Raw genomic sequence first — 22928 nt, 5'->3', positions numbered from 1 at the left:
TGCATGATGTTGCCTTTGGTTAGCTCGACCCTCTTGTCTTTTGTTCTGCTTTTGCTTCACTGTTCTCTTTGTTCCATTCTCCTCTCGAGATTCTAGTTTCTCTGACTGACTGTGCGTCTCTCGCTGACTATGTATTCTGTCTCTGTTCTAAGCTTTGAAGCCATTCATTGCAAGACTATTTGGTTCATCTTTTGCCTCAGTCAAATCACCTTCTGCAGCTGCCCTTTGGAGTTCCCTTGTTCAGTGTCATCATTAGTGTTCAGGGAGTGGCCACATTTCCTCCTGCAAACGGCGCCAACATGCTTCGTCGGTTCATTTCTTCAGTTCCGTCGTGGAAGAAGTCTTCCTCCACCGTGGCAGTCAAAACAGACTCCAAGTCCTTACAAATTGTGGCTTATTCCCTTGTCGATTTCGCTTCCTCCATTGGGCGCGATCTCAGCCGTCCAATCTAGATCCCCCAGATCTGATGCCATACGCACGTTTCGCGCGGTTGACTTTCTCGACTGTTAGCTTGCGATCAACGGTGGTTTTCTCTCACCTTCGCTTGCCACGTGTCAATCGTTGAGTGGAATTGCTCTGCTTTCGTCTAAAACCACTTACCGTTTGAGGGTGCCCTGATCAATACTACCGGTTTCCAGAGCGCGGGTCCCGCCTTTGTCCTTTAGCACTTTTTTCCGTTTGCCCGTGGTTCTCCGACTCCCCACACGTCCGAGTGCTCGGGGCTTCTCCATTTCGGCCCTGTTCACTAAGTGCTAATCGTGCATCAAAATCCACCTCTGTTTCTCGATCCGGGGCTCCCAGGGGCTACTTTGACCTCCCATGCAGTCTCCATGGGCCTCGGTCAGTGCACTTTGACCAAGGTCCTCATTGTTCCACGCTGGCTACCATTGCCACTGGTTCAAGGTGTTTTTGATCGTTGTTTTGGAATTCTTTAGTGTTTGTCCTGACCTGATACAGTCATGGTTCTTTGACAATTCTTTATGGATCCAATTTGGATCACGGCCTTCCCACTGAAAAAGCTTTTGGACCACCAAAAGTTGGTTTTCAAGCATCGACTAAGTGAGGGTATTGCTTTCTCACTTGTCCAATCTCAATCCACTTTGCACTGCTTGGCTTTGAACCTTTGAGCCCAATCCTGAGGTACTCCACATCTCCCCTGTGCATTGTCCTCACCTTCTTATCCAACACTGTGTCTTCCTGCAATTCATTAAGATATTTAGGTAGCAGGTCATCAATAGAAGGCAATTGACTTTGCTCTTCAGGGTCCTCAATCATTGAAGGTTCAAACAATCTCAAGCAATCTGCATTTACGACTGAGTAGATGTGCATGTAAGCTGGTAGATCAAGGCAAAAAGAATTTTCACCAATCTTCTCAAGTATCTTAGAGGGTCCATACCTGATAGAATTTAGTTTTTTACCTTCACCTTGCATCCTATCCTTGCTGATATAAAGCCAGACTTGGTCTCCAACTTGAAAACTATTCTCCATCCGATGCTTGTCATGCCTAGCCTTGTATTTGGCCTGGCTCTTTTCCAGCTGTCCTTGTACTACCTGGTGGATCTCCTGGATCTGTTCAATGAACCTAGTTGCCCTATCCACATCATTGTGTCCATCAACCATGGTATCTTTACCAAAGACAAAATCCAAAGGAGACCTTGGTGTGAAACCAAAACAGTCTCAAAAGGAGATCTCTGTGTAGAAGAATGTTTTGTTCTGTTGTAAGCATGCTGCACATAACACAAGTGTTCATCCTAAAGCTTAGGATGTTTGCTGCAATAACCTCTCAGTAGTTGGATCACTGTCCTGTTAACTACTTTTGTCTGGTCATCTGTTTGTGGATGAAAAGTTGTGCTTTTATTCAGTTTGGTGTCCATCAGTTCCCACAGACTAGACCAAAACTTCCCCACAAATTGGGTGTCTTAATTAGATACAATGGAAGTGGGTAATCTAAAATGAACCCATACATGTTCAAAGAACAATTTTGCAGTCTATTCAGCTGTAATTTGTTTATTACAAGGTATCAAAATACACATCTTGCTGAACCTATCCACAACAACATATAGATGATCATGACCTTTCATAGATTTAGGCAGTCCTCCAAAAAAATCCATGGAAACAATTTCCCTAGGGTGAGAAGGAACTGACAATGGAGTGTACAAGCCTAGCTTTCTATTGTTGGGCTTGCTTTTAGCACACATAGCATGCCCTCTTACATATCTAGGAACTGTCTCATTCATTTTCGGCCAATAACAAAATCTTTGCAGCTGTACAACTGTTTTACTTACCCCAAAGTGACCTGATATCAGAGAAGTGTGTGATTCCCTAATTATCTTTATCCTCTCATTTTGTGGAATGCAAAGTTTCCCACAATGGTATAAGAGTCGGTCCTTCATGTGATAGTCCAATTCTCCTACTTTTTTGCCTTGACCCAAAGTTGCATATACATCTTTAAAGTCAATATCTTGAGCATATTGTTCAATCTAGCTTTCATGTAGCACAGAATTATGCTTAAGTATGGTAGATGCATTTATAATGGGTCTAGATAACATGTCTACAACCTTGTTATGTATGCCCTTTTTATATCTGATGACTAAATGAAATTGTTGTAGAAAACCGATCCATCTATAATGTCTTGATTGTTGCAACCTAGTTTGGGAGTGCAAATATTGAAGTGGTTGATGATTAGTATGTATTACTGTCCCTTTTCCCATTAACTAATGTTTCCACTTTTTCACACTCTGAACTAATGCATACAATTATTTATCATATGTACGGCAATTAACTACTGCAGGATTAAAATTCTCAGAATGATATCATATGGGTTTACCATGCTGTGTCAACACTGCTCCTATGGCATAGTCACTCGCATCAGATTGGATCTCAAATGGTCTTTGCAGATCTGGCAGTGCTAGTACAGGTGTTGTACTAATCTTTTCTTTCAAGGTGTCGAAGGCTTTCTGATGTTTGCCTCCCCATTGAAACACCTTATTCAATCCTGTTAAAGCATGTAAGGGAGCTGCAATTGAGGAAAAGTTAGAAATGAACTTCCTCCAATATTGTGCTGCTCCTAAGAAGCTTCTTACTTCTGTAGTAGACTTGGGTTTAGGCTAGTTCACAATGACTGCCACTTTAGAGGGATCTATTTTCAATTCACCTCCCCCTACTATATGACCCAAGTATTTTAGAGATGTTTTGTCAAATTCACATTTTGAGAGTTTAACACAAATTTTTTCCCTTTTCAAAACATCTAATGTCTGCTTAACATGCTTTAAATGTTCTTCCCACGTTTTACTAAAAATTAGAATGTCATCTAGGTACACAATAACAAAATCATTAAGAAAAGGTCTGAGTACATCATTCATTAATATCATGAAAGTAGAAGGAGCATTAGTTAAGCCAAAAGGCATAAACAACCATTCATACAATCTCTAGTTTGTTTTGAAAGTAGTCTTCCATGCATCTTGCTTTGTAACTCTGACCTGATGGTATCCACTGTGCAAATCCAGCTTGGTGAAATAAACAACTTCCTTTAATTGATCTAGAAGATCATCTATGCGAGGAAGGGGATAACGCTTTTTTCTTGTTATCTTATTCAGTGCTCGGTATTCAATGCACATTCTCCATGAGCCATCTTTCTTTCTCACCAAAATGATTGGTGATCCACATGGTGATGTGCTAGGCCTGATGAACCCTTTCTCAAGCAACTCCTGCACCTGCTTCTTGATTTCAGCATTCTCTAAAGCAGACAACCTGTACATCCCAATGTTAGGCAATGGAACATCTTGCTGCAAAATAATATCATGTACTATTCCTTTTTTGGGTGGCAGACCTTTAGGTTCTTGAAATAAGACATCATACTCTGAAACAACCTTTTCTATGTCAGCTTGTTGTTCAACATTACAACCCTCAAATACATTGGTTTTATCAGGTTTCTTTTCCTTTACAACCATAAGTAAGAATTGTTTGCATGAATTTATCATTTTTTTCATCTACCCTGAGTTTATGAGAGTATAATTATTCTTGAGCTTGTGAGCTCTTACAAAGTATTCGATTCCATCTTTAACAAGTAGATACTTGTTCTTAGCTATATAGAAAATAGCAAGAACTTCCTAAAACAATTCCACATATATCCAAAGGAATTATGTCTAACTCAACCTCATCTACAGATGTTGACCCAAAAGAAAACTTGAGTTTGCTCTGTCTAGTCACTTGTAGTTGTGCTTTATCATTCAACCATCCTAATGGGTATGGTTTCTTATGAGGTGTAGTTGTTAATCCTAATTTCTTTACAATTTCTTCAGAAATTAGATTTACTTGTGAGCCACTATCAAACAAAGTATCAATCTTTTGATTTTTCGAAATATCTCGAATATGGAAAAGCTCATGTCTTTTTCTCTCATTTTCTTCATCAATAACAGATTGAGCAGAATTACTAGTAGATGCTTCAGAATTCTTACCTTTTATACCTATGGCTGCTATAGTTGTTTTGTCTCCTGAGTCTGACCACAAATATTTCTGAATAACTGTAGCAGTCTTCTTCTTCTTCTTTCCCTATGACTTCTTAGGTCTCAACTCTGGATGCAGAATCCAACAATGCTCATCATCATGCCCATCCTTTTTACAGTGAATGCATGAAGCTTTGATTTTTTGTGCAGTGTTAGCCTTCCTTGCTTTCCACTTCTGCTTTCTTTTCTCCTTGCTCTTGCTTACAGTGGGTTGGGATGTTCCCCCAACTTTTGGATTTCCATTCTTTCCTCTAGCTTCTAGTTGAGTAGCTTGTACAGATACCTCATCTATACTAGTGGGATTAAATATGAGGATAGTATGCCTCATATAGCTGTGTAGACCACCAATGTACTTCAAAAGAGTCTCTAGTGAGTCTAATGAGATACCCAACATCAATGCTCTCTTTCTAAATTCTTGAATATACCCTTGCACACTTTGCCCTTTCAACTGTCGAAGAGTTTGCCAACTCATCATGGCTTGTTGCATGTAGGACAATGGATAGAACTGCTTTTTGATTGCATCAACAAACTCACTCCAGACAGAGCTGGTCTTACCATGTCTTTTCATATCAGCTTGGGTTCTGACTTCCCACCAAACTAATGCAGTGCCTCCTAGGCGTAGGCTTGCTAGCTGAATCTTACTCTTGTCTGAGTCTATGTTCTGTACTCTGCAATACACATCAATTTTTCTAATCCAATTGTCCAACTTTTCAGCATTTACCTCTCCATCATATATAAGCAAATCAAATTTAACATCTAGCTTTTATCAAAGATGCTTTCTTATTATGCAAAGGGCTATTAGGAGGTGTGAGAAAGCTTTCCTCTTTCCCTTTCCCTTTGGAGTGGTCATGGAAATGAGACTCATATTCTTCTTTATCTTGTTTAGAACCTGATGAATCTTCAACCTTATGCTTTCTAAAGTCCCTGTACATTTCTTCTACCGTAGACTTTATAGCTAGGAAACTTTCTATGTATTTAGGGTCTGGCTCCACAGAACCTTCCTCTGACATTGCCTTCTGAGGATAGACTCTCCAATTTCAGGATTAGTTTCCACCAACTCTCCTTCTCGTAATTTGAGCTTTGATCTAGTGAGCATTCAACAGCTAAACCAACACAAGCTTGTCTAACCTTATAGCCTAGAGCTCTAATACCACTTGATCTGATAATCACCCTATGAGTGACCTTAGTTAAAGATTTATTGAATAAAGGTATTATAGACACATGCGCTGGTGTGTGTGTCTATGTTATTGAAGCAACAGATCGATCAGATTGCCAATACATAGACAATTAAATGGAAATATAGCAGAGGAATACACTAAGCAACACAAGAACACAAGAAATTAATGAGTTCACCCTATCCTCCAGGGCTACATCTTCGGTCCAGCTCTCAGTGGTGGCCTTGTTTTATTGTGTCTTAAGCAGAAAATTACAATGCAGGAGCTCAATATGAGTCACCTGAAACAGAAGTTTGCTTGGCAGGGTGGTTCTTGGATTCCCCAAGCCATTGGAGTGCACAAACTCTTCTTTGCCTACCATCTCTGTGACCTTCTAGCCTACAATGGAGAGAGCCCAATGTGGTGCTCAATCCGGATAGAATCCTCTCTGGGATGGCTTGAATCTCTCAAGTTCTCTGGTGCTCGAAGCTGCCTTTGGTTGGCTCAGCCCTCTGTCTTTCATTATACTTTTGCTTTACTGTTCTCTGTGTTCCGTCCTCCTCTCAGGATTCTGGTTTCTCTGACTGACTATGCGTCTCTCGCTGACTGTGTACTTTGTCTCTATTCTCGGATTTGAAGCCATTCGTTCCAAGACTGTTTGGTTCATCTTCCGCCTCCGTCGAATTACCTTCTACAGCTGTGCTTGGAGTTCCCCTGTTCAGCGTCATCATCAGCGCTCAAGGAGTGGCCACATGTCCTCCTGCAAATGGCGCCAGCCTGCTTCGTCAGTTCATTTCTTTAGTTACGTCACGTATGAAGTCTTCCTCCACCGTGGCAGTCAAAACGGACTCCAAATCCTTACAAATCGCGGCTTATTCCCTCATCGATTCCACTTCCTCCATCGGGTGTGATCTCAGCCGTCCAATCTGGATCCCCCAGATCCGACACCATACACACATTTCATGCAGTTGACTTACTTGATCTCTAGCACGTGATCAATGGTGGTTTTCTCTCACCTCCACTTGCCATGCATCGATCATTGAGTGGAACCGCTCCGGTTTTGTCCAAAACCACTTACCGTTTGAGGGCGCCCCAATCAATACCGTCGGTTTCTAAACGCAGGTCCCGCCTTTGTCCTTTAGTGCTGTTTTCCTTTCACTCGTAGTTCTCCGGCTCCCCACACGTCTGAGTGCTTGGAGCTTCTCCATTTTGGCCCTGTTCACCCAACGATTAATCAAAATCCACCTCTGTTTCCCGATCCGAGGCTTCCAGGGGCTACTTTGACCTCCCGCGCAATCTCCATGGGCCTCGGTCAGCGCGCTTTGACCGAGGTCCTTGTCGTTCCACGCTGGCTGCCATTGCCACTGATTCAAGGTGTTTTTGATCACTGTTTTGGAATTATTTAGTGTTTGTCCCAACCTGATATAGTCATTGTTCTTTGACAGTTCTTTATGGATCCAATTCGGATCACAATGATTTTAAGAACTTCTATTCAGTGGAAGGGATTAAATGAGAGTTGATGGCACCCCATAACCATCAACATAATGGGGTTTCTAAGAGGAAGAATAGGAGAATAATAGGGGAAGCAAGGGAAATGTTGCATACTCAGGGCCTACCACTACACTTATGGGCTAAGGAATTCAACACAATGGTTTATGTTCAGAACCATAGCCCACATCGAATACTTGAGATGGAGACACCAGAGGAGACTTATTCTGGTAAGGGGCTAAATGTTGGTCACTTCAAGATTTTTGGGTCATTGAATTATTACCATGTGACCAAAGATGCACAGGATAAGATTGAGCCAACAACATAATTGGGGATCTTTTTGGGGTACACTGGTACACCCCACAACTATTGGGTGTACATGTTGATGAGTTGGATGATAATGGTTCACAAGAATTTTAGGTTAGATGAGGAGAAGGCCATGCAAGTATCCCTTGAAAGGGAGCTTGAGAAACATAGGGATAAGGAGATTTTAGCTCCTAAGGTTGACGGGCCTCAGATCGATGTGGAACAGAAACATGTAGAGCTTTAGAGAGTTGAGACATCCACTCAGGCAGAGTCTTCCAGAGAGGGAAGAAAGTGCACTAGAGAGGCTGACAAATTGTTGGATGATGGACAAGAGAATGTGGGAGAACCCTCTTCTTAGCGCAGACATAAGAGGTCACCAAAGTGGTACATTGGATACATGGCACTTATGGGTGCATGTGTTGAGACAAAGCCATCTTCCTTTTTGGAAGTAGTGCAACAGGCGGTTTGGGTTGATGTGATGGTAGAGGAGTATGACTCAATAGTTCGAAATACATTTTGGGATGTGGTCCCTATTGGACCGTTAATATGCCATTATTATTATCACTTTTGAACACTTATTCCACCCATTTCTACCATTCTTCATCACGTCATTTATCATAATTTATCATATAATTCTATTTTACAATGATTTATGCTCTTATATAAAAATATTATTTATTCTCCTTTATTTCTAATAAATTGATGATTATGCATGATTTTAGCAATGATAATTTTAATAAATTAGTTGTAACATTATTCACCATTTTTAGCCTCCAATACAATTTCTAGATTGAAGATTTGATCATTAAATATTCCAACTCAAAAATTCGCTAGAATAAGAAGTGACAGTTTTGCAGTTGAGATTTTGGGAAAATGAAGACGAATCTGGAAAATCCGGAACATGGGTTTTGTCTAGAATGGACCAAATTAACTTTAGTGAAGAATGATTTGCCAAAATTTAGCTTGTATTGAGAGAAACGTAGGGTTCTTTGAGCACAATTTTCTTAGATTTGCTGTGTGGCCGTTCCCCCAAATCTCAGCTGCAAAGACAAATTCGTCTTGCACTTGTTGAAAGATAGATGGCAATATGTTTTCTTGTTGATCAATTGGTTAGAATCAAACCAATTTTGTAATAGAAATAATTTTGTACTTATCTTTATTGTAACTTCTCTCTGATCTCTCTCTATTTAAATGAAAACAGAGATCAGAGATGGGGATGGCTGAGAGAATGCAGAATTATGATTTGGGAGAGATAGATTCAAAATTATGATTTGAATTAAAGATTTAGAATTAAGGATTCAAGATAGGATAGGAGGAAAAGGAGATTGTGGCATGTTGTAATTCTCAAAGCTTCACCTGTTGTAATAATTTCACAGTTTGATGATTAATGTATGATTTGGGAGTTGCTGTCCATTCTTCTCATTTGAAGTAACCCAGCAGCATCCGCTGGCGGCTAAGGGCCCAGACTCTGGTGGATTGTTCTGCTACTGTATATTATATCTTTAGTTGATGTGTGGTTTTCATTATCAGATTTATTTGGTAATCTGGTATGTTCTGTTATTTTACATCACGGTTCTATTATATTCAATTTATGTTCAACTGAGTAATATCGTTCTCGATGCCGGGAATGTCATATTGATTCATCTTGACTTGGTAACACATTGTTGTTCTTTTAATCATTGATATAACATTGCTGATCCTTACAGAATGTTATTGCTATTCAATTACAACGTAACCGTGTTGTAACACTCTTTAATTGGTATTACTGAATTCATCTTAGAGATTATATTTCCTTGCGATTGTTGAATCTATTGACGTTGTTGTTCCATTATAAAATACAATCATATTCTTTATAACTAAGACTGATAAGTGGATTACCAAGATCAGATTACCATTAAGGTGTGTTGTGTGTTACGTTGTTGTGTATTTCTATTTGGCTTTCAAGCGTTGTTCCGTATTTCATCATTAATCAATGTTGTTCTATTTCTGTGTGCTATTTGATTCATCCTTCAAGATAGAAGATTGCTATTTGATTTCTGTAGGACGCGATTGTTGCACTTATTTTTGTAGATTAAGGTGGTGTTGTTTATAAGAATTAGTTGTCATTACATTTCCTAGCTGCTGTTCCATTTCCTATTATTCGCATTATCATTGCTTTGGTGTGCAAAAGGTCTGAGACTGTAGTGAACATTGACATATGCTGCCTAGTTCCTAGTTTGATGATCCTTCTTTTGAGTTCCTTTTTAATTGCATCAGTTTACAGAGGGAAGAGTTATTGTTACTGTACCCTCGATTGATAAATTGTTGTAGTTTTCAGAGTGAATGATTTAAGTTTCAGAGTGTTAAGTTTCTTTTAATTATAAGTAGATTTTGTTTCCAGCTTTCATTTACTTTTGGATTTTAAGCACTATATTGCAAAACATTACTCTTGAGTAAATAGCCGCCTCACACTGAGTACACTCTTGAAATAAAAAGTCGTCCTTGGGTTGACAATTAATGTGAAGATAAATAGGAGTTAAAAAGACACCTTTTTATCGCTTGACATTTTGGCGCCGTTGTCGGGGAAAGTGTAGCCATTTTTAAAGAGTAGTGTGTATCCGATGAGTGCCTGTTAGAAAAGAGTTGGGTATTAAAAACGGAAGGTAAGAACCTGCGTACAGAGCATGTAGAAGCCTTGCTCCCCCGCCTTCTTTCTAGCAGGATTGTTAAAGAACTTAGGGTAGAAATAGATGTTTGAATTTTTGTGTGAATGACTAGAAAAAAAATAGAAATTTTGAAAAAAAAATCTCATGATTTCTCTCAAGTGGTGATGTAAGCACCACCCATTTCACTAACTGATTGATAGGAACATTTGAAGAAGGAGCCTCGAAGGAACACATGAAGAACATCTTCTATTATGGTAAGAAATGGCTCACATTTCTACTTTTGAATTTCCTATCAAAGATCTAGGAGGAGTGACACAAACGCACATAATTCCCCCATATTCTCTACCAAATTTTCATGGTTTAGCAAATGAAGATCCAGATACATTCTTATTTGAGTTCGAAATACTTTGTAGAGGATATGATTATTGTACTAATGATTAAAGGTTGAAAATGTTTCCTCTTACTCTAAAAGGAGTAGCTCTCCGATGGTTCATGAGCGTAGGTGGGAACTGCATCCAAACATGGGAGGACATGAAGAACATATCCTTGAAGAAGTACCAAGACTATTGCAAGACCGATGAAGATATTTTCGATATGATACAAGGGGAAGATGAAGGCTTGGAGGACTATGTAGATCGATTTCATTATAACCTTCAAAAATTAAAACATAAGCATTTGGAAAAAGAGATCTTAAAAACACTCATTCTTAAAGGGATCAAGGATGAATTTTTAAAACTCTTAAATCTGATAGGAAAAGGTGATGTTTTTCAGTTATCATATGATGATGTTTGTGAGTTGTGCATAAGGTATTCAAGAGGAATCTCCAAGGCTGGTAAGAATTCTAGAGATGTTTGTTCTTCATTTTCCAAATCTGCTACAAGAATAGGAGACATAAGAGCTGAAATCAATGCTTTATTTGAAAATTTTAAAGTTGATTTTATTAGCTCTCTAAATGCAAAATTGGATGTTTTGCAGGTTCATAAAAATCAAGAATTTGATGAAGTGTTTTTCCCTCATGACCGAAAGGAGCATCTCATAGATACTCATTCTTCCTTATCTAGAATGGAAGTATCATATCAAAGAGATGAGGAAGCTGCAACAAAGTCAAAACCATGGAAATCATGGCCTACAGGTATGGTTCAAAACACTTCTTCTCCATTCTCTTACTTGCATAATCCATTATGGAATACTAATGTGTTAGGGCAGCCATGTCAATATAACCATCAATCTTGTCTACAAGCTTGGCATGGTTCACCTTATGATTGTATGACTACTCTCCCTCATCTTGTAGCACAAACATATTCTCCATATTCTTCACCAGCTCTCCCACAACATCTTGCTTGCCTAACAAATTCATCCACTCAACCCAACCAACCACATCATCACAATGCTCCATTCCATACACAATTTCCTACTCAACTAATTCCACACCCTCACCACAATAAACAAGTACAACATGCTTACAATGTTGAATTGCAAAATTTACCCACCCTTCCCACCCATTCTATCTCACATGCGCCATTAGAGAAAACTTACAATGAGATTCAGAATGTTTTAAATTCAAAAATTGTAGAAGTTATGGGAAAAAATGAGGTTTCTTTTAGTTTGCATCAACAAGCCATTTTAAAAGCTCAAGAACTTCATGATATGATGGATATGGGAAATCAACAAAGTAATGGATATATTGAAGATTGGTTTCACTCCATCACTTGTTTGTAGCATCACTCCATACTTCAACAATTTTTGATACCATCTTTTCAAGGGAAGTTGGCTTCTCATACCCTAATATTCATTAATATGCATTTTTCAAATTTGGGTATGTGCATACATGAAGCCCTATTTCAAAGTTCCACTAGAAGTACTCATATACGTAGTCATATTCATTTTTTAAATCAAAATAGCTTAGTGTAGAAAATAAAATAAATACGGGCATAAATAAATGCATTTTGTTTTTTTGTAAAAATAGTTGTTTTTGTTGCAACATGCTATGGAAATCAACATCGGTGATAATTTTTTAATTCATTTGTGTATGTAGATGAATTATAATGGAAATAATAATTCTACAAACATCCATATTCATTTTTATGACCAATTTGAAAAAATGCTTGAATATCATTTTTTTGGCTTGCAGGCTTGATGAAATTTCTGGAAAAACAGTTGGGAAAGTCATGTTTTGAGGGACCAAAAGTGAATATTTTAAAAACATTTTTCTACCCTAAGTATCCCTTGATGTCTATTTTCTAACCCAATTTTAATCACTCAATTTGGATTTGAAATGAAAAAGTTAGAAACAAAACATTGACAAGGTGTCTAGTGGGTAGCTCAGGAACAGAGTTGGGACAGTCAGTTTTTGGAGGCATAAATTTTTGAATTTTTAAAACCTGTTACTATGGTAGAATTCCCTATGAATCTAGTTTAAAATTAAATTGCAATCATTCATTTTCGATATCGTATGAGGAATTTATGATCAAAATCCTAACTATCTATCGTAAATCAGCACCCTTAAAACTATATCTTTCTGGTTGTTCCTTACAATATTTGACCTATCAATTCTTTTTGTCTTCAAAACCTATTTCTATTGGAAATAAATAAATGAATATAATTTCATTTCCAATTTGAATCATTTGAATCTGACATCAAACGAAAAATTTATGCTTGAAATATCAACTGTTGGTCTAAGCTGGGTAATCGAAAATGACTATGTTATGCAGGTTGTTTTAACTAAAATTGACATATCATATCATTGAATTTTTAAAACTTGTTTCTATTGGAGATACAACTTTGAATTATCTCTCATTTGGCTTTGGAATCACTCAATTTGGACGAAAAACAAAGAGGTTGTGATTAAAACACTGCTGGTTAGTATGGTTGACCACTGCTCTCCTGCAGGTGAAAAATAAATTTTACTTTGTTATTTTCTCCGTGGATTTGTTCTACAAAGTAACTAATTTTTAGTTTTTTGCATAATTATTGGATTAGGGGAGCCCGCACACCACTCTTTCTCTATGATTTAATGTTTTATTGCAGGTAGATACTCGTTTTTTGCAGGTCCTGGGAGAAAAAAAAGGTCAATTTATGGACAAGTGATTCTTGAAAGAAATTTTAATGAGACAAGAGAATTTCATCCAACTCATTACCCAATGGATTCATAATAGAAGAAATGAAGAATTGATTTCCATTTGAAGATTCATGTCATGTCTTTGCTGCCAAAACATTTTTCGAAGAGATCATTTTTTTGACATAACATCATAGCTGTTGTAACTTAATTTAGTTATTTACATACTGTTTTTAAATAAAATGTTGTTTCTTTTCTGATTTCTCTTATATTTTGTGTTTCAGGTGTTGCTTCATTCAAACTGTAACCCATTCTCAGCATCAATACAGTGAACAATGAATTCATTCTTTGCGTGCTTACATTTTATGCTTGTGCATTTTGTTGTTCCTTTTCTGAAGGGACAACATTTGTGTGCACTTTTGTTGTTTCTGCTGTTCCTTTTCCAAAGGGACAACATTTTCGTTTTGCTGTTCTTTTTTCAAAAGAACAACACCTTTTGTGTCAGCGGTTCCTTTTTCACTTTCATTTTGATGTTCATTTTTCACGGTTCATTTTGCTATTCCTTTTCCACGGTTCATTTTGTCCTTCCTTTTCCATGGTTCATTTTGCTGTTCCTTTTTCGCGGTTCATTTTTGTTGTTCCTTTTCTAAAGGAACGATACTTTTAGTTTTTGCTGTTCCTTTTTTCAAAGGAACGACATTTGCATTTTCACACTTTTTAATGTGTATTTTTGCTTTTTGGTGTGCATTTCCTTTGCTGTTCCCTACACGGAAGACCACTTTTTGAGTGTTTTTGTTGTTCCTTAAAAAAAACAACACTTTGGTAGTATTTTTGAGAGCAACCCTTTTCTTTCTCTTGTGAGATTATTCATAATTCATCTCAACCACATTTTACTGATTCCCTTTTATGGCATGAAGTACACTATTTTTAGGAGGACAATAATTATGGATTCTATTGAAGCGAGTTAATATCATTCACGTTATGATCTTTAACAGGACAACTCCTTGATGATAGTTTATTTTCAAAATGGACACAATTATTTATATACTACTTTACTGCATTGTTTTTTGCTATACATGATACTGATTGATCATCTTAATACCATGTTGGTTCCACCCTTCCTGGTTATAATCTTCTCTGTCTGTAATAAATGAGATTATGGGTATATTTTTTTCTATTGACATGTTCAACTTCTTCCACCATCCCTACTCTTAAGGAGTACTGAACCTCCCTCTTTTTATTATAAAAATGTGTAATAACAACAAAATTTTGTTCACAGATGGAAGATAGGAGGTCTCATTACGAGCCAACCTATCATGTTCATAAGGTTGTAACAAAGTTACATTCCCATTATGGCCACCACACCAGGGTTATGATCCATTGGATAGCCAAATTATCTTTGGAACATGAGGTCTCATCACGAGCCGGCCTGATCACTTTTGTTACCTCCAAGTGAATGGCAGTGTGATTATCTGGTTACCACACTGACACACTGATCTCTTCTATAGAATAGCACTGTAACTCTCCATTTATAAATTGAGGATCATGGCTCATATGGGTTAAAAAACAACCCTGTCGAGGCTATGGACGCTTGGTGGTAGCAGAGGCTCTGCTTATGGTATTGAAGTTATATCTTATCGTCAATTGTTACTATAATACCCTTTTCTTATTTTTTCTTTTTATCAGAGAAGTTATTTCCTTAATTTTCCCTATTTTGAACCTTTACACATGAGAAATTATTTTCTGATCAATCACATCATTTTTCAGCTAGAATACCATCAGCAAAGCATCTTTTTGGCATATTGCTGTCCTTTTTCTCTTTTTCATAACTTATCATCAATCCAAAGTGTCCTATCTCTTATTCATAACTATCTTTACACACTCTGCTCTCATTATAACCATAACTCCCATCGTCCTATTATTGCTATGTGTACTCTGCTTCATTTACTGCTATATTGTTCATTCTCTTGCCTTGCCGTCAGCACAACACCTTTCATATGATTTATGGTCGTGGAATCCCTTTTCCAATTGGAAGAGGGAATGTATGCATCATGAGACGACATGCACTCTGCCATAACTTGTTGATTTCACAAAATATTAATATTGCATGTATACATAAGTTTTTCTGATTGAAATTTTTGCATGCACCTTAATCTGTTGCTATTCAAAACTAACATTATGGATTCAAGAACATTGTATGCAAAATGGTGATTTGTTTACAGGAAGACAACAAGTATGGGCAGAACTCTATTCGCAGCATGACCACACTATTTCCACTAATAGAAGAGGCGAGCGGACGTGAACAATTATTCCGACATGATGTGCTTGCCTGGATTCCACCTTTTGCATCACTTTCAACACCAACTCTGTCTACATCAGCTTCAACAAATGCCAGTCCATATATGTCATTCCACATTTTTCTTTTTGGAGGTAAAACTTGAGGTAAAATAGCATAATTTTCTAATTTATTACAAATTTAGGAGAATTTAATGAAATCCATTTTGAGCATTATTTATCATCTTTCATTCCACATCTTTACCACTTCCCCTTTTTCAACGGCATATCATCTTTCAGTTTGGGGGAGTGTTGTTTTCATTCATTTCTTTCTTATGACCATGTCATTCATATTCTTTATCATCCATTGATATTCTTATTCATTCTCAACACCTCCCTTATTCCATGTTGTTTTACACCAAGCATAGAATTCAACAGATGGTAGAAACCACCTCAATTTTTTTTTCTAGCATTGCATGAGGGCATGCTAATTCTTCAGAGAGGGGGAGGAATTGCTACGCATAATGGATGTTTTCTACTTTCTTTCTCATTTAAGGCATACAATTTCAGTACAAAAATTGATTTCCATAATATTTTTAAAACTATGAACTTAATTCATGTGATTTTTGGAAAACACAGACGTATCATTAAAATATACAAACCCAGACAATTTCAAGTAATATTGGTTCATAAAATTTCGGAAATTATGCACTATCACCTAAAACCATTTTGTTTATATCTCATGATCTGTGCATCAAAACGATCTAATTTTTAGATCATAGAGGCATTCATATATTATAAATTTACTTGCAACATTTCAACAAAATCTGGTTTGTAGTTTTTAGGAAAATGGTTAATGAAGGTTGTTGTCACTTATACAATATTTTGCTGCAACTTCATATGCACATAACTTGAACATCAATGTAAAAATTGTTATGCCTTCATCAAGATTGTTAAAATTGAATATTCATTAATTAAGGAAGTATTCATTAGTTCTATCCATTTCATGAGCTGGGATGAACAATTTTTTTTATTGCTTGATTAACACATGGGTTTTGTCCTTGGGTTGCTTGAGGACATGCAATATATTCAGTTTTTGTTGCATGAGGACATGCAACATATTGAGTGTGGGGGTATGTTGGGCCGTTAATATGCCATTATTATTATCACTTTTGAACACTTATTCCACCCATTTCTACCATTCTTCATCACGTCATTTATCATAATTTATCATATAATTCTATTTTACAATGATTTATGATCTTATGTAAAAATATTATGTATTCTCCTTTATTTCTAATAAATTGATGATTATGCATGATTTTATCAATGATAGTTTTAATAAATTGGTTGTAACATTATTCACCATTTTTAGCCTCCAATACAATTTCCAGATTGAAGATTTGATCATTAAATATTCCAACTCAGAAATTCGCTGGAATAAGAAGTGACAGTTTTGTGGTTGAGATTTTGGGCAAATGAAGAAGAATCTAGAAAATCCGGAACATGGGTGTTTTTTAGAACGGACCAAATTAACTTTTTTTAAAAATGGTTTGCCCAAATTTAGCTTGTATTGACAGAAACACAGGGTTCTTTGAGCATAATTTTCTTAGATTTGTTGTGTGGTAATTCCCCCAAATCTCAGCTGCAAAGCCAAATTCGCCTTCCTCTTGTTGAAAGATAGATGGTAATATATTTTCTTGTTGATCAATTGGTTAGAAGCAAACCAATTTTGTAATATAAATCATGTTGTAATTATCTTTATTGTAACTTCTCTCTGATCTCTCTCTATTTAAATGAAAACAGAGATCAGAGATGGGGATGGCTGAGAGAATGCAGAATTATGATTTGGGAGAGATAGATTCAGAATTATGATTTGAATTAGACATTCAGAATTAAGGATTCATGATAGGATAGGAGGAAAAGGATATTGTGGCATGTTGTAATTCTCAAAGCTTCAGCTGTTGTAATGATTTCACAGTTTGATGATTAATGTATGATTTGGGAGTTGCTGTCCATTCTTCTCATCTGAAGTAACCCAGCAACATCCACTAGCGGTTAAGGGCCCAGCCTCTGGTGGATTGTGTTGCTGCTGTATATTATATCTTTAGTTCATGTGTGTTTTTCATTATCATCTTTATTTGGTAATCTAGTATGTTCTGTTATTTTACATCACAGTTCTGTTATATTCGATTTATGTTCAGCTGAGTAATATTGTTCTCGATGCCAGGAATGTCGTATTGATTCATCTTGACTTGGTAACACATTGCTATTCTTTTAATAATTGATATAACATTGCTGATCCTTACAGAATGCTATTGCTATTGAATTACAGCATAACCATGTTGTAACACTCTTTAATTGGTATTACTGAATTCATCTTAGAGATTATATGTCCTTGAGATTGTTGAATCTATTGACATTGATGTTCTATTATAAAATACAATCTTATTATTTATAACTAAGACTGATAAGTGGATTACCAAGATCAGATTACCATTAAGGTGTGTTGTGTGTTACGTTGCTGTGTATTTCTGTTTGGCTTTCAAGCGCTGTTCCGTATTTCATCATTAATCAATGTTGTTCTATTTCCGTGTGCTATTCGATTCATCCTTCAAGATAGAAGATTGCTATTTGATTTATGTAGGACATGATTGTTGCACTTATTTTTGTAGATTAAGGTGGTGTTGTTTATAAGAATTAGTTGTCGTTACATTTCCTAGTTGCTGTTCCATTTCCTGTTATTCGCATTATCATTGCTTTGGTGTGCAGAAGGTCTGAGACTGTAGTGAACATTGACATATGCTGCCTAGTTCCCAGTTTGATGATCCTTCTTTTGAGTGCCTTTTTAATTGCATCAGTTTACAGAGGGAAGAGTTACTGTTACTATACCCTCGACTGATAAATTGTTGTAGTTTTCTGAGTGAATGATTTAAGTTTCAGAGTGTTAAGTTTCTTTTAATTATAAGTAGATTTTATTTCTAGCTTTCATTTACTTTTGGATTTTAAGCACTATATTGCAAAACATTACTCTTGAGTAAATAGCCACCTCAAACTGAGTACACTCTTGAAATAAAAATTCGTCCCTGGGTTGACAAATAATGTGAAGATAAATAAGAGTTAAAAAGACATCTTTTTATTGCTTGACAGTCTCGAGACCGGAGGACAAATCAGTTGTGAGCTCCAATTGGCTTTACAAGGTAAAGCAAGCTACAAAGTGTATTATGGAGAAGAATAAGGCCATATTTGTGGCTCATGGATTTTCACATGTAGAGGGGATTGATTATGATGAGACCTTTTCTCCTGTTGCAAGGTACTCGTCAATTAGATTTATTTTGGCACTATCAGCACAAATGGGTTAGAAGATCCATCATATGGATGTGAAGATTGCCTTCCTCAATGGCATGATTGAGGAAGAGATCTACATAGAACAGGCTAAACGTTTTGAAACCTTGGATTGTGAGCCGCATGTGTGCCAACTCAAGGGAGCATTGTATGGGCTAAAGCATGCACCCCATGCTTGGCAGACCAGGATAGATAGCTACTTCACTAGGTTAGGCTTCACGAAGAGTGAAGTGGATGTGAACCTATATCACATAGTGGTGGAAGGTAAGTTATTGATTATTGTACTTTATGCAGATGCTCATACTAACAGGTGATGAGAAACTCATCAAATATTGTAAGGAGAACCTTGCAAGAGAGTTTGAGATGAAGGGCATGGGGCTCATGCATTACTTTCTTGGCATGGAGGTATGGTAGGGAGATGGGGAGTTTTTTGTATCTCAAGGAAAGTATTCCAACGAGATAAGGAGATTCCGTATGGAGAGCAGTAAACCCATCGAGACTCCTCTAGCTGGTAATTAGATGAAGGAGGATGCTACTTCAGGGAAAGTAGTGGAAGCTACTGTTTACAGGTAGCTTGTGGGTTCACACATGTACTTGGTGAACACACAACCGTATATGTGCTATGCAATTAACCAACTTAGTCAACAGATGGTTAGGCCTACCAAGTTGTATTGGAAGGTGACAAAGCATGTATTTAGATACCTCATAGGCACTACTCAGTTCGAGTTATGGTATAGACAGATAGAGGGAGTGAAGCTTCAAGGCTTCACTGATACAGATTGGGAAGGGATTCCATCCGATAGGAAGAGCACATCATGAGGGATCTTTAGTATTGGGTCAGCAACAATTTCTTGGTACAATAGGAAACATAGATCGGTTGCACTCAATTGGGCAGAGGTAGAGTACATGGCTGCAAGTCAGGAAGCATGTGAGGTTATCTAGATGAGGAAGATCCTGGTTGGTTTGTTTGGTCAGTAGATGTATCCGAAAATGATTTATTGTGATAATCAGAGTTATATCAAACTCTTTAAAAATTTAGTCTATCATGATCTATCCAAGCATATTGATATCCAATATCATCATCTTGGATATTGTGTATTGAGGTGGATCATGTTGTTAGATTGCATTCCCACGGAGGAGCAAGATGCTAACATATTGACAAAGTTATTGTCAAGATGTAAATTCGAGTTTCACAGAGACAGGATCGAAGTAGTTGATAATCCCTTTCTTGTTGATAGGGAGTGTTGAGAAATGGCAACAAGAAAATCTAGTTTAATTTGTCCTTGAATTAAACTGTGAATTAAATTTGGATTCTATTCTAATAGAAACTTATAATAGTTAAATTAAGTTTATTAAACTTACTTAACTTAGGAAATACGAGTTGGAATTCTTTTGGAAGTCATGTATATGGTCTCCTTGCTTTGTAGGAGTCTAGTGTGAGTTAATTGTGAGTTGTAAAATAGAAGACTCTATTTCACGATTTAGTTAAATTAAATTAGTTCTCAAACTGATTGAGAGAACTAATAGCGAGTTAACAGTTACTGGTGACAATAATGAACTCCACCAATGCTACTCTATTTAACTGAATATTTACTCATCAGAAACTCATGCATGTCGATTCTAAGAAAGACCTAGTTGAGACTAGAGTGTAGGGACAATTTACTATTCGTTTTAGATTTTTCTGAGGTGCACTGATAGTGCATGCAATCAGGAACTGATGCTTGAGGGATTGCACTATTTTTAGAGGCTTCATTTCCCTTTAAATACAAGTTATCCTTCATAGGAATTACAAATTGGAATAGAGACTTGGATAGCTTGTGAAGAGGCTAAGATTTGGCCTTGAGCTTGCTTATGAGTTGGATTGAATTTGTTGAATGCTGGGATTGTTCTAGAGAGAACAAGCATTGTAATTTAATTTTGATTCTCTGGATTAATACAAAAAAAGTAATGGGATTTTGAGTTGTGGCTTTCCCCGGATATTTATTGTGTTATATGTCTTTGATTCTCTTTCTCTATTAATTATTGTTTTCTCGATGTTTATGGGTTTCCACTGTAAAGAGTAGAAGTATATTCTTGTTTCTTGCTTTAGAAAATTGCTTTAGCTTGTGAATCTACAAGATTTTTTACATGGTGTCATAGGGAAGATTGCTTTTTGGGCCGGGATTTTGCATAGAAGACCTGAGAATTTCTATGCAATATTTTCATAGACAAGTTGAACATCTAGATTCCTTGGGAAAAAATACCCAAATTCAAAAAAACAATTGGTTGAATCGAAGTTTGGATGAGGGTGATATCGTTGATTTAAAATCAGCTCTCTAGAGGAGATTTCGAAGTTTTGAGTTTCTAGGTTACAGGTGAAAGTCAAATTTCCAATACATACTTTAGGATTGGAAGACGAAGTTCCATGGGTTGAGGCTTGAGTATGCCTCGGAAGGAAGATAGAATTTCATATCCTGGAGGGATTGGATGGAGGTTGTGCTAGAGGACAATGGCTTGAAGGAATTTGTTGAAAAAGCAATTTCTAAGCCAGCAGCTACTGATGCACAGAACTTGGCTGAGTGGAAGAAGTGTGTGGTGAAGGCAAGGAGGATAATCCTTGAGGGAGTTCAAGATCATATTGTCTCAAGTATACAAGGAAAGGAAACCACACATGCTATGTGGAAAACATTGACGAACTTGTATCAGAATAATAGTGATCAAAGGAAGTTGGCATTGAAGGATAAACTTCGTAAAATCAAGATGGAGAAAGGTGAGACGATTCCAAAGTACTTGACCAAGTTCACTCAATGTTGGGATGAACTTGGAAGTGTTGGAATCACAGTTTCTGAGGAGGATATGATGAGCCTTTCTCTTCTTGGACTCCAAAAGAGTTGGCATAGTTATCAAGACTCTATTAATGGTCGGGAGAAGCTGCCAGATTGGGAATGACTATGGTCAGATTTGATGCAGGATGATATCAGGAGGAACACTAGGGATGGCTCTTCATCAAAGACTGATGATGAAGAGAATTGTGCCTTAGTGATTAAGGCAAGGAAGGGGAAAGGTAAAATTTCCCACTCCAAATCAAATTCTTTTCATGGAGGTAAGAAGAAGGACATGACAAAAGTTAAATGCTTTCATTGTCACAATGGGACAATTTTCTACAAATTGTCCATTGAAGAAGTCCAAGGATAAGTCCTCAGGAGGAGCAGCGAGTGAGGCTTTTCCCTTCCAATTCAAATTGGACTTTTCCCTCATTGCATGCATGGTGTCTTCAATGATGGGAAGTGTCTGGTACTTAAAAAATGGATCTTCTTTCCACATGACTGGCGACAAAGAGTTATTCAATGAACTAGAGGAGAAAGATCTCAAGATGCATATCAGGATGGGTGATGATGGTAAGTATAGTGTTAGTGTTGTGGCACTATTACTTTTCAGAGGGAGCATGCGACTCCACTCACCTTGAAGAATATTATGCATGTACCTAGACTGATGAAGGACTTGGTATCTATTGCAATGCTTGAGGATAGAGGCTATGATGTGATATTTTAGAAAGGAAAAGCGTTCCTTCAATTCATAGCCACAAGTCAAGTAAAGAAGACAGGGGTTCAAGTTCAGTATCTCTATAAGATAGAGGTAGAGGATGATATTGCTTTGAGTTCAAAAGCAGAAAATATATTGAGTCGATACGTCAGCAAGTTGTGGCATAGGCGATTGGGCCACTTGCATCATGGGGCTTTGAAGATATTGCAGCAAATATCTACTGGTCTTCCCAAAGTTACACTTGAGCAAGTTGATACATGCAAGGGTTGTACTTTGGTAAAATACACCAAGTCTTCCTTTGGAGACAGAGAGAGTCAAGAAGAGTCTATTTTGGATAGATTACATTAAGATGTGTGTGGACCATTCTCGATAGCATCCATGGCCAAACACATGTATTATGTTATATTTTTTGATGACTATTCTCGTAAATACTTAGTATTTTTTATGCAAAAAAATGACCAAACTTTCACAAAGTTTTGTGAGTTCAAAGCATTGGTAGAGAAAGAGTTTAGAAAGAAGGTTAAATATCTATGGAGTGATAATGGTGGTGATTATGCTCCAATGAGTTTAAGAACTTTTATGCATTGGAAGGGATTAAATGAGAGTTGACGACACCCCATAACCCTCAATAGAA

The sequence above is a fragment of the Pinus tabuliformis genome, chromosome 2_2 (assembly GCF_031772625.1).
Source record: "Pinus tabuliformis cultivar Carrire ecotype Pingquan chromosome 2_2, CPIR1, whole genome shotgun sequence".
NCBI classification, from domain to species: domain Eukaryota; kingdom Viridiplantae; phylum Streptophyta; class Pinopsida; order Pinales; family Pinaceae; genus Pinus; species Pinus tabuliformis.
This window is presented reverse-complemented; position numbering follows the sequence as displayed.